The sequence below is a fragment of the Triticum dicoccoides genome, chromosome 5B (assembly GCF_002162155.2).
Source record: "Triticum dicoccoides isolate Atlit2015 ecotype Zavitan chromosome 5B, WEW_v2.0, whole genome shotgun sequence".
Lineage (NCBI taxonomy): Eukaryota > Viridiplantae > Streptophyta > Magnoliopsida > Poales > Poaceae > Triticum > Triticum dicoccoides.
Genome location: NC_041389.1, coordinates 541,288,224 through 541,300,486, shown reverse-complemented (window position 1 = coordinate 541,300,486; position 12,263 = coordinate 541,288,224).

Genomic DNA, 12,263 nt, shown 5'->3' with positions numbered 1-12,263 from the left:
ACCCCCAAGATAATCCAAGGACACCAAAAATTCAAAGCTTGGGGATGCCCCGGAAGGCATCCCCTCTTTCGTCTACTTCTACCGGTAATTTACTTAGAGCTATATTTTTATTCACCACATGTCATGTGTTTTGCTTGGAGCGTCTTGTATTATTTGCGTCTTTGCTTGTTAGTTTGCCACAATCATACTTGTTGTACACACCTTTTGAGAGAGCCATACATAATTTGGAATTTGCTAGAATACTCTATGTGCTTCACTTATATCTTTTGAGCTTGATAGTTTTGCTCATAGTGCTTCACTTATATCTTTTGAGCTTGATAGTTTTGCTCATAGTGCTTCACTTATATCTTTTGAGTGTAATAATTTTTGCTCTAGTGCTTCACTTAGATCTTTTAGAGCACGGTGGTGGATTTGTTTTAAAGAAACTATTGATCTCTCATGCTTCACTTAGATTATTTTGAGAGTTGCTGATAGCATGGTAATTTGCTTAAAATTAATATACTTGGTATTCAAGATTTGTGAAACTTTCTTTTGAGTGCGTTGAATACTAAGATAAGTTTGAAGCTTGATAATTGTTTTGAGATATGGAGGTGATAATATCAAAGCAATGATAGTTGGGGTGATTATGAATATAAAGAATGCTTGTGTTGAAGTTTGTGATTCCCGTAGCATGCACGTATGGTGAACCGCTTTATGATGAAGTCAGAGCACAATTTTATTTATTGATTGTCTTCCTTTGAGTGGCAGTCAGGGACGAGCGATGGTATTTTCCTACCAATCTATCCCCCTAGGAGTATGCGTTTAGTGCTTTGGTTTTTGATGACTTCTAAATTTTTGTAACAAGTGCATGGGTTCTTTTGATTAATGTTGAGTCCATGGATTATACGCACTCTCACCCTTCCACCATTGCTAGCCTCTCTAATACCGCGCACTTTTCGCCGGTATCATACACCTACCATATACCTTCCTCAAAACAGCCACCATACCTACCTATCATGGCATTTCCATAGCCATTCCGAGATATATTGCCATGCAACTCTCCACTGTTCCGTTCATATGACATGCATTACTTTTATCATATTGCCTTTTGCATGAACATGTAGTTGACATTGTATTTGTGGCAAGGCCACCTTCATAATTTTCATACATGTCGCTCATGATTCATTGCATATCCCGGTACACCGTCGGAGGCATTCATATAGATCATATCTTGTTCTAAGTATCGAGTTGTAATTGTTGAGTTGTAAGAAAAATATAAGTGTGATGATCATCATTATTAGAGCATTGTCCCAGTGAGGAAAGGATGATGGAGACTATGATTCCCCCACAAGTCGGGATGAGACTCCGGACTTTATGAAAAATAAAAGAGGCCAAAGAAGCCCAAATAAAAAAAAGAGTGGCCATAAAAAAAAGAAGAAAAAAAGATAAAGGCCAAATAAAAAAATGAGAGAAAAAGAGAGAAGGGACAATGCTACTATCCTTTTTCCACACTTGTGCTTCAAAGTAGCACCATGATCTTCATGATAGAGAGTCTCATATGTTGTCACTTTCATATACTAGTGGGAATTTTTCATTATAGAACTTGGCTTGTATATTCCAATGATGGGCTTCCTCAAAAGTGCCCTAGGTCTTCGTGAGCAAGCAAGTTGGATGCACACCCACTTAGTTTCTTTTTGAGCTTTCATACTTATAGCTCTAGTGCATCCGTTGCATGGCAATCCCTACTCACTCACATTGATATCTATTGATGGGAATCTCCATAGCCCATTGATACGCCTAGTTGATGTGAGACTATATTCTCCTTTTTCGTCTTCTCCACAACCACCATTCTATTCCACCTATAGTGCTATGTCCATGGCTCACGCTCATGTATTGCGTGAAAGTTGAAAAAGTTTGAGATTTCTAAAGTATGAAACAATTGCTTGGCTCGTCATCGGGGTTGTGCATGATTAAATACTTTGTGTGATGAAGATAGAGCATAGCAAGACTATATGATTTTGTAGGGATAACTTTCTTTAACCATGCTATTTCGAGAAGACGTGATTGCTTTAATTTGTATGCTTGAAGTATTATTACTTTTATGTCAATATGAACTTTTTTGTTGAATCTTTCGGATCTGAATATTCATGTCACAATTAAGAAGATTTACCTTGAAATTATGTCAAAGTATCACTCCGCATCAAAAATTCTTTTTTATCATTTACCTACTCGAGGACGAGCAGGAATTAAGCTTGGGGATGCTTGATACGTCTCCAACGTATCTATAATTTTTGATTGCTCCATGCTATTATATCTACTGTTTTGGACTATATTGGGCTTTATTTTCCACTTCCATATTATTTTTGGGACTAACTTATTAACCGGAGGCCCAGCCCAGAACTGTTGTTTTTTGCCTATTTCAGTATTTCGAAGAAACAAAATATCAAACGGAGACCAAACGGAATAAAACCTTCGGGAACGTGATTTTCTCACCGAACGTGATCCAGGAGACTTGGACCCTGCTCCAAGGAACAGCCGTGGAGGTAACGAGGGTGGAGGGCGCCCCCCTCGTGGGCCCCCTGTTGCTCCACCGACGTACTCCTTCCTCCTATATATACCTACGTATCTCCGTCAGATCAAATACGGAGCCAAAAACCTAATTCCACCGCCGCAACTTTCTGTATCCGCGAGATCCCATCTTGGGGCCTGTTCCGGAGCTCCGCCGGAGAGGGCATCTACCACGGAGGGCTTCTACATCAACACCATAGCCTCTCCGATGAAGTGTGAGTAGTTTACTTCAGACCTTCGGGTCCATAGCTAGTAGCTAGATGTCTTCTTCTCTCTTTTTGGATCTCAATACAATGTTCTCCCCCTCTCTTGTGGAGATCTATTCGATGTAATCTTCTTTTTTGCGTTGTGTTTGTTGAGACCGATGAATTGTGGGTTTATGATCCAGCTTATCTATGAACAATGTTTGATTCTTCTCTGAATTATTTTATGTATGATTGAGTTATCTTTCCAAATCTCTTCGAATTATCCGTTTGGTTTGGCCAACTAGATTGGTAGTTCTTGCAATGGGAGAAGTGTTTAGCTTTGGGTTCAATCTTGCGGTGTCCTTACCCAGTGACAGAAATGGTTGCAAGGCACGTATTGTATTGTTGCCATCGAGGATAACAAGATGGGGTTTTTATCATATTGCATGAATTTATCCCTCTACATCATGTCATCTTGCTTAAGGCGTTACTCTGTTTTTAACTTAGTACTCTAGATGCATGCTGGATAGCGGTCGATGAGTGGAGTAATAGTAGTAGATGCAGAATCGTTTCGATCTACTTGTTTTGGACGTGATGCCTATATACATGATCATACCTAGATAATCTCATAATTATTCGCTTTTCTATCAATTGCTCAACAGTAATTTGTTCACCCACCGTAGAATACCTATGCTCTTGAGAGAAGCCACTAGTGAAACCTATGGCCCCCGGGTCTATTCTCATCATATCAATCTCCATTACTTTATTACTTGCTTTGTTTTTACTTTGCCTTTTACTTTTTTACTTTGCATCTCTTTATGAAAAATACAAAAAATATTATTTATCATCTCTATCAGATCTCACCCTCGTAACTGACCATGAAGGGATTGACAACCCCTAATCGCGTTGGTTGCGAGTAGCTATCGTTTTGTGTAGGTACGAGGGACTCGTGCGTGATCTCCTACTGGATTGATACCTTGGTTCTCAAAAACTGAGGGAAATACTTACGCTACTTTATTGCATCATCCTCTCCTCTTCGGGGAAATCCAACGCAGTGCTCAAGAGGTAGCAGCTGACAGCTGGGTCCATGGCCACAGCCCAGTTTTTTTGTGATTTGCCAAGTAAGTAGCTTTTCAGGCTTGTTGGGCTGCAAATCTTTCAAGACGAGGAGAGCTTCATTCGGTTGGCCGAGAAAATGGCCTATCAGTAATGAGAAATGGGTTGTACATTTTTAAAACACATCAAATCGGCAATTAGTTTCAAATTTCTTTTTTTCATTTCAAGATTTTAAATTGCATTGATTTTTATGCGTTGACAATTTGTTGGATTTTATATTGATATACATTTATTTTTAAAATCAGTTTGAATCTGACTCGAAATTTCGGGATTAAAAACAGTTCGGACCGCATCGAAATATGCAAAATTTCGTATAATTTTTTAACCGTGGCCACAATATGGGCTGTAATGCTAACAAAAAGAATATGGGCTCCAAAAAAACCTTAAGAATTAGCAATTGGGATGTAAATTATTAGAAATAATGGCAGGTGGGTGTATGATGTTTTCCACAGATTTGAGGCTTTCCTAAAAAAAGGTTGACGCACAAGCAGTGACTGTTGGATGTCCATCCAATGGCCGTCGTGCTTCTTCAATCTCTGCTCTTCCTACTCCAGCCGCTCAAACAAGCGTCGGTGGGACTGCCTGCTCCTCCTCCCTGCAGCTGGTTGTGCTGCCGCGCAGGCCTCACCGTCCCACCGTACTCCCATCGCGGGCCTAGCCATCCCTCTACTCACCCACACCTGCTGTTATTCTCCGGCGACGGTAGACGAACCAGTAAACCCTCGTACAGTCGTACTCCCCTCCGCGTGGGAAACAACTGCCGAGTCTTCCTGCCTTCGTGTCATTCCCTTCCTAGGCCTTGTCGTCGTCCACCGCCCTAGTGCTGTTGGCGCGGTCTGGTCAACATGGTCAATGATCGACATGCATCTGAAGTGGACTGTATGTGGAGAGGCTGACAGCTGGGTCCATGGCCGCACGCAAGGAAATGCCTCCTTATTACATGCAAAATAATGATTCCTGCACCTGACATCTGGGACCCACCAGAAAGGGCCTCTGTATTTCGCGAAAAAAACGTTACCGCCGCTAACAGCTTGGACCCACCAGTTATATCTTCACATGCAAGGAAGTGCCTCCTTATTACGCACAAAAAAAATGAATACCCCCCTGCTAGCTGGGACCCAGTATAGTGGCAGGCTAACTTGTGGGCCTACTAAGTTGACGGGGATGGAGGGCTTTGTCAACTTAGTCAATATGCACGATTCTAGCTCCAGTGACCGTACAATGTCCATCCAATGGCCATAGTGCTTCTTCAACCTCCGGTCTTCTTGCTCCAGCCGCCCAAACCAGCGCCGGCCGTGCCTCGTGCTCTTGCCTCCCGTGGCCGGTTGCGATGCGGCGGAGGCCTCACCGCCCCCTACTACTCCCACCGCTGGCCAGGCCATCCCTCTGCTCACCCACACCCCCTGTTATTCTGCGGCGACAGCAGCCTCACACCACAGCGAACCAGTGAACCCTCATACTCCTCTACGCGTGGGCATCCACTACCGCGTCTTCCCCGACTCCACAGCGTCCCCTTCCTAGGCCTCGCCGTCGTCCACCGCCCTAGTGCTCTTGGCGCGGCGTGGTCAACGTGGTCAAGGAACAGCTTCCATCAGACGTGGACTGTACGCGGAGAGGCTCACAGCTGGGTCTACGGCCGCAGCAAGGAAGTGCCTCCTTATTACGCGCAAAATAATTATTCCCCCACCTGACAGTGGGGACCCACCGGATGGGCCACCGTATTTTGCAAAATAATAACGTTTCCCCCTGACTGTTGGGACCCACCAGCTACATCTTCGCACGCAAGGAAGTGCGTCCGAGCAAAAAAAAATGATTCGCCCCCCTGACTGCTAGGACCCACCAGCTACATCTTCGCAGGCAAGGAAGTGCCTGATAGTCGGCACCCACCTGGTCGAAGCATACGTAGTGTTGTCATTCTGGTTAAGAACCTGTAACTACATACAGGTCGATGTAGAGGCACGCACGTGTCGTAGTAGAGGCACACACGTAGCATGTACGCGTACGTACAGCGGCCAGGGGGCAAAAAAGTAAATACGGCCACGTACGTACATATGGGCGGGGTCTCGAACGCCTACTCGCGCGTATGTACGGCCAGGGCTCGTGTACATGGCTGGGTCGGAACGGAGAAACAACGTCGTCGTCGTGTTCATGGGGAGCCAACCGGCTGGGTCGAAACGGAATGTGTCGTCGTGTTCATCGGGAGGGCTTGGACGGAACAGCCGATGGAAACGAGGCCTAGCATACCACAGAACGGAGGAAACGGCCTTGTGTTCGACCGGCCACATTCGAAACGGGATCTTGTTCATCGGGAGGGGTCTGGAGTACCGCAAAACGGAGGAAACAGACCTCCTACGGTCGAAACGAGGGTCCTGTTGATCGGGAGGGGTGTGGCGTACCGCAAAACAGAGGAAACGTACTTGTGTTGGAGTGCTACGGTCTAAACGGGGTCCTGTTCATCGGGAGGGGTGTGGCGTACCGCAAAACGGGACTCCACGGGATACTGTTCATCTCCACAGTCGACCCCCTCCAGCCTCCACAGGATACTGTTCATCCACCGTCGACCTCCTCCAGCCTCCACCTGCGAGTGTTCATCCACGGGCTCCTGTTCATCCAGCCTCCACCGCGCGCTACTCCACCGGCTACTGTTCAACCAGTCCTCTCCATGGGCTCCTGTTCAACCACCCCTCCACGGGCTACTGTTCATCCAACCCTCCATCGTCTACTGTTCATCCTGCCCTCCACGGGGTGGTCCTGTTCATCCTTCCCTCCACGGGATCCTATTCATCCAGCCCCAACCGGCTTGATCGATCGGGGTCCTGTTCATCCAGAGGCAACACCACGGGGTCCTGTTCATCCACCCCCACCGGGAACTGTTCATCCAAACCCCCCAGCAATGCTCACTGTTCATCTAGAGGCAGCATCGATCGGCTTCAGTTAGCAGCAGTAGCGAAGGAATCGCTCGATTGGGTTCAGTTAACAGCCATCGATCGATCCCTCGTTCAGTAACGCGTAGCCTGCAGTGCAATTGCTCGGGTTCAGTTAGAGCCCAATGCCTCGCTCGGGTTCAGTTAGAGCCCAATGCCTCGCACCCACGCGCGTGCGTGTATGAGAGAAACACGCATCGCTCGGCCCCGACCAACCACCGTAACCAGGAACACCCCGATATTTTCCTTGCCCTCACTTCTACCATGGTTTTTTCCGTCATGGACGGCCCAAAGAATGTCATGTAGCTGCGTCTCCGGCCCGCCAGGACGAAAAGCCCATTTTCAGTCATCATTTTTTGTCATAGAAGTAGGACCCCACCACATCTATGATGATACCGTGTTTTGTCACAATTATTGTCATAGAAGTTTCATAAGTATGACTAAAAAAATTCGTTCGGCCCAAAATGTCATGGATGTGTCTTTTTTTTGTAGTGTCAAGACCTCGGCAGCAAGGTCTGTTTTGCCTCCGTTGCACATCCACGGAGCAATGGCCAAGCTTAGAGAGCAAATGCTGAAGTGCTGCGAGGCCTGAGAACGAAGACTTTTGACAGGCTGCACAAGAGCGGAAGGCGCTGGATTGATGAGTTGCGGGCGGTTCTTTGGTTGATTAGAACAATGCCAAATCGATCCACCGACCAGACACCCTTTTCCCTGGCATACGGGGCAGAAGCAGTTCTCCCCACGGAACTCATATATGGGTCACCCCGAGTGCTCGCTTATGATGAGCTTGAGCAAGAGCAACTGTGGCACGATGACGCAACACTCCTCGAGGAAGATCATCTTCGGGCGGCTGTGCAAGCAATGCGCTACCAGCAAGCTTTGCCCGCTACTATAGCCGCAAGGTTCATGCCCCGAAGCTTTGAGGAAGGCGATGTTGTTCTTCGGCGCGTTCAGTCGGCCAAGAATTCCAACAAGTTGACGCCAAAGTGGGAAGGCCCTTATCGGGTAATACAAGTCACCAGGCCTTGCGCAGTCCGCCTGGAGACCGAAGATGGTATTCCAGTAAGCAACTCCTGGAACATCGAACATCTTCGCAAGTTTTACCCATAAGGCGCAGCTTGCCGAGCCTCCCGGCAAGCCACCCTTTTGTACAAGCCTTGCCGACAAGGCATGTAACCCTTTGTACAGAGACAGATGCAGACCCTGCGCATAAATAAATGAAGCGCTGGCGCCCTTAGTTTTAGCATGCATGCTAGATTGAGTCTCTCGCTCATTTAGGGTTGATAGTGCTTAGCGGCGACTAACCCCTAGCTTATGAGGTCGGGTGTGTGTCTCTCTGTTCTTTCCTGTCCCTTTTAGGTTCGCAGGGTGCATAAACATCCCTGCCGGACTATTTGGAGGGAAGAAGGCAGGCTGACGCCCCAACCCCGGCAAGCCAGAGTTGCCGGGGGCCGCAGTCCCGAAGCCCCGACCGCGGCAGGACAAGGTCGCCGGGGGCTGCCAACCCAGATAAGTTTTCCATCCCCTAATATGCATTCCCGTATGAAATTGGGACGTATGAAACCTCGTTCATTTCCAGAACATCGTGCTCCCCTTTTCCTGCGCCCAAGGATAAACCCCTGGGCTGGAACTTGGTTGTAGTTGCGGTAGGAAGGAAACAAACGAGGGGCCTAAACCTACTTCGCCCCTGCCTCCGCCAGAGGCGTGATAATGGTCGCGAACGAAGTAAGGAAGCAGCCAGGTTTGTTGCCTGACAATGATGTGTATCTTGAGGATAACAATGATTCACTCCTTGGCGCGGGCCTCGCCCACACATAGAAAACCCGGCAAACACCCTTTTTATTAAAAAAAACATCCCATACAGGTACAGTTCATGCGGAATGAAAAACATGAGCAAGTGGATTACAAGCTTTAAAATATACTAAGGCCCAATGGCTTACAAACTAAAAAGAGATAAGGTGCCCGTAATCCATTTCTTGTCCCTCTCCTCAGGAGACAGAGCAAGATGGCGGAAGGGAAAAAGGGGCACCTAGGCAAGGTACGAGCAGCAGAAGGCACCAGGAGAACATCCCGGTGGCCACCCCGAAGAGAGGCTGGTGATGATGATGACGGGAGAAGAGCTCGAAGACGAGGCGGCAGGACCGGCAATACACGACGAAGGCGTCGGTGACCGTGTACTCCGACTTGACGGCCCGCCACCTGCCTTCTTCGTCTTCTCCAAGTCTCCCAACGCTAGCCACCCGAGGATACGACCCCGAGAAGTTCAAGGAGCTGGCCCTGCCCCCAGCAAGCTGCCTCGCCGGGAAGAAGGGCCAGGTGCAGGTGATGGTGCCGCCACCGTCGCCCGAGGACGGCGCGTCTAACACCTAGTCGGACCCCTCGTCGCCGCTGTCGCTGCCCTCCTCGTCACTCTCGCTCGAGGAGGAATCTTCATCGTCTGAGGAGCTCTTCAGGCAGCACTTCAGGCGAGTTCCAAGATATCCAAAGACCTTGACGGAGAGCATGCCGTCCTCAGTTAACTTGAAGTAGAGGACGAGCCCCGCCGTCAGGCTGTGGATGCGAGCAAATGTCTTCCACCTGCGATGGAGGTACATAACATGAGGAGCGGGGAAGTCGGCGTCGACATGTGTGCCGCCGTTCCTGCAGCCCCTCATGTGCAACCTGAGGGTCTGGGGGGATCGAGCTCCATCTCCCAAGCGAATGGGGTAGGAATATGGAGGCAAAGACGCGGTGGCCGGCGCAGCCTGATGAAGAACTTGCGAGGCTGGTCCCCGACGTGGCCTTCCATTGGAAGGGGCATCGCCAGCGGAGGCGAGGCCGACGCGCCGCCCCGTCCCCCTCTTCCCCGAGTGCCACGACGACCTCGGTCTCGCCCCCTTCCCTTTCCTCCTGTGGCCGGCTCCGCCACCGCGAGCTCTTGGGAAGGAGGGACACGCTGTCGAGCAGCGACCCTCGCCCCCACCGTTGAAGGGCCTGCGCCCCCTCTCGCCATGATGAGTGGAAGGAAGGAGCAGAAGTGGAAGAAGATGGATGCTGGAGAATGTGGGAGTGCCATCCTCCTCCCCCTTTCTTATAAAGGGGCGGGGTCGAGGCTCGGTCGCCCCACTCAACCAATCCGGTCGTCAGGGGCGCAGGGAATCAGGACCGACCCGCCGCCCCAATCGGCGATGGCCCGGTTTCCCGCCTCCACCGCCTGCCACCTGCATGAAGGGCATGTGGCGAGCAAGCAAAGTCGAAGGGACGGGTGAGGTAACCGTTCCCCACCCCGTGATCATGGGGGCGTGGGCGCCTTGAAGGCCGCGACCCAAATCCACGCAGTAAATGAGCCGCGCCTCCACGCCTTCCTCTTTTTATGGGGAAGGCGCGAGCCACCTCTTTACTGTGATGTGACGCATGCGTGCAGAAACCGCCCCACGCATGACCCCCACGTCACGCACGCCCCTCCACGTAGCATGTTCGACGCGGGTCGTGAAGAAGCGCAGCGGAGGAACAGTTACTGCGGTAAAAATCTGCCCCGCCTGCCTGCGCACCGTTCTGGGCCTAGCCCAACAATGCGGCGCGCTTATGTGTGACCCAGGCACGGGGGCTGCTGTCGATGTACAAAAGTAGGGGCTCTCCTTTTTACCCCTTTACTTGTGCACGGGCAGTCGGAGCCACGTGCCACGGTTACACTTATGTAGTGCAAGGGAGGGAAGCCGGAGAGAAGCCGAAGCCCGAGACAAACAAGGCAACGCCAAGACCAGAAACACCAAAAATCAAGAGGGCGAGGTGGACCCCCCGTCAAGGCCCTTGCCGGGGCAGTCTCCGTGGCCCCGACAAGAGCCTTGACGGGGCAACTTGCCCGACACCAAAAAAGCAAGCCACCCTTGAGCCCACGGGTTTCGACCTAATCGACCACGTTGGAACCAAGGCTCGGGAGGCACCTCTGTGGTGGCATGCAGATCTTTGTCAAGATCATAAACGTCTGAGATCAGATGAGGACCAGAAGACGGCGATCCTCGGCGGGGTACTAGTCGAGGGAATCCACAAGACCCCCGGCAAGCACCTTGCAGGGGATGACGACAACGCCACGGCAAGACCCTTGCCGGGCCTCCGGTAAGGCCCTTGCCGAGGACATCAGCGGGGCCACAACCAGACCTGCATCGACCAAGACTCCACCTCCGTTCGCATGCAGCTGCCAGCCCAACCAGCTGGGCAGGCACCTGCGTGGCAACATGTGGCTTCCAGGCCAACTCAGAAAGCTCCTACGTGGTGGCATGCAGATCTTCATGAAGGCTCCACCATCGCGCCACCTCAGCTGTCTGCCTGCCTACATGGCGCCACATGCATCGCTGGCCTGGGCGCATGTCGAAGCAAGGCGGGGCGGCGACGGACGGGACGGGCCTCGCCCCCGTCCCCGATAAAGCTAAGGGACACCTAAGCGATGCATTAAATGTGTCTTGTCCTGTAATACGGCGATAAGCTCGCGGCACTGTAGACCTTTCCACCTCCCGTGTGCCACTGTGGCAACCCCTTTCGACTATAAAAGGAGGCTCATGGCATACTGGAGAAGGATTCGGCTCTTCGGAACCACGCAACTCCCATAGCTAGTTCAAGAGCTCAAGAACACCCTCAAATACACACCAAAGCAGGACTAGGGTATTACGCATCCTCGCGGCCCGAACCTGGGTAAACGAACTGTGTCTGGCTCCTAATCCCGCTCTTCTCACAACCCCGCGCCCCGCCAACCGTAGTAGGGATTCTTGTGATCCCATAGGTGTCGTTCTCCCCGACAGAGCTGCAACCGTCCATGATGGGACTACACCCCTCGGCGCAATTTTGCTGGAACCGGCGGACGTCGAGGGTACAACCATGATGATTTTTTGCTACAACCGACGAGCCTCGGTGCTACAACCTCTCGGCGCAACATTGCTGGAACCAGCGGACGTCGAGGTTACGACCATGGGGATTGTTTGCTACAACCGATGAGCATCGATGCTACAACCTGCATCTCTTTTTGCTACAAACAGTCATGGCAAGACGACGGACGATGATTTTTTGTTACAACCGTTGTTGGTTTTGCTACTACCGACGATCATTTTTGTTGCATCGGTGACGAAGGACGACACGGCCGCTGGCATGGCGTGCTACAACCTGGCAAGGGGAGCTGCAACCATGGCCACAAGAGTTGGAACCGCAGTCCAGCGGAGTTGCAACGGCGGTCCGGTGGAGATGCATTTTTGCTTCAACCGGCATTCAGATTTGCTACAAACAGGCAACCATGGAAGCTTCCACTGGCGTGGGGTTTTTGCTGCAACCATGGGTGGGCTTCTGGAACTGCGGCTTTTCAGGAATGAGGATGGTGAGCGGTGGCTAGCCGGTGAGGCCATTGGCGTTGGGGGTGGTCGGGACCGGCGGGGTTCGATTTTTCTTTTTTGCTGGGTCCATTTTTTTGCTGCATAAGAGGGGGCGGGCCATGGGGTACCAGTGCTCCAACCGGCGAGCGGCGACG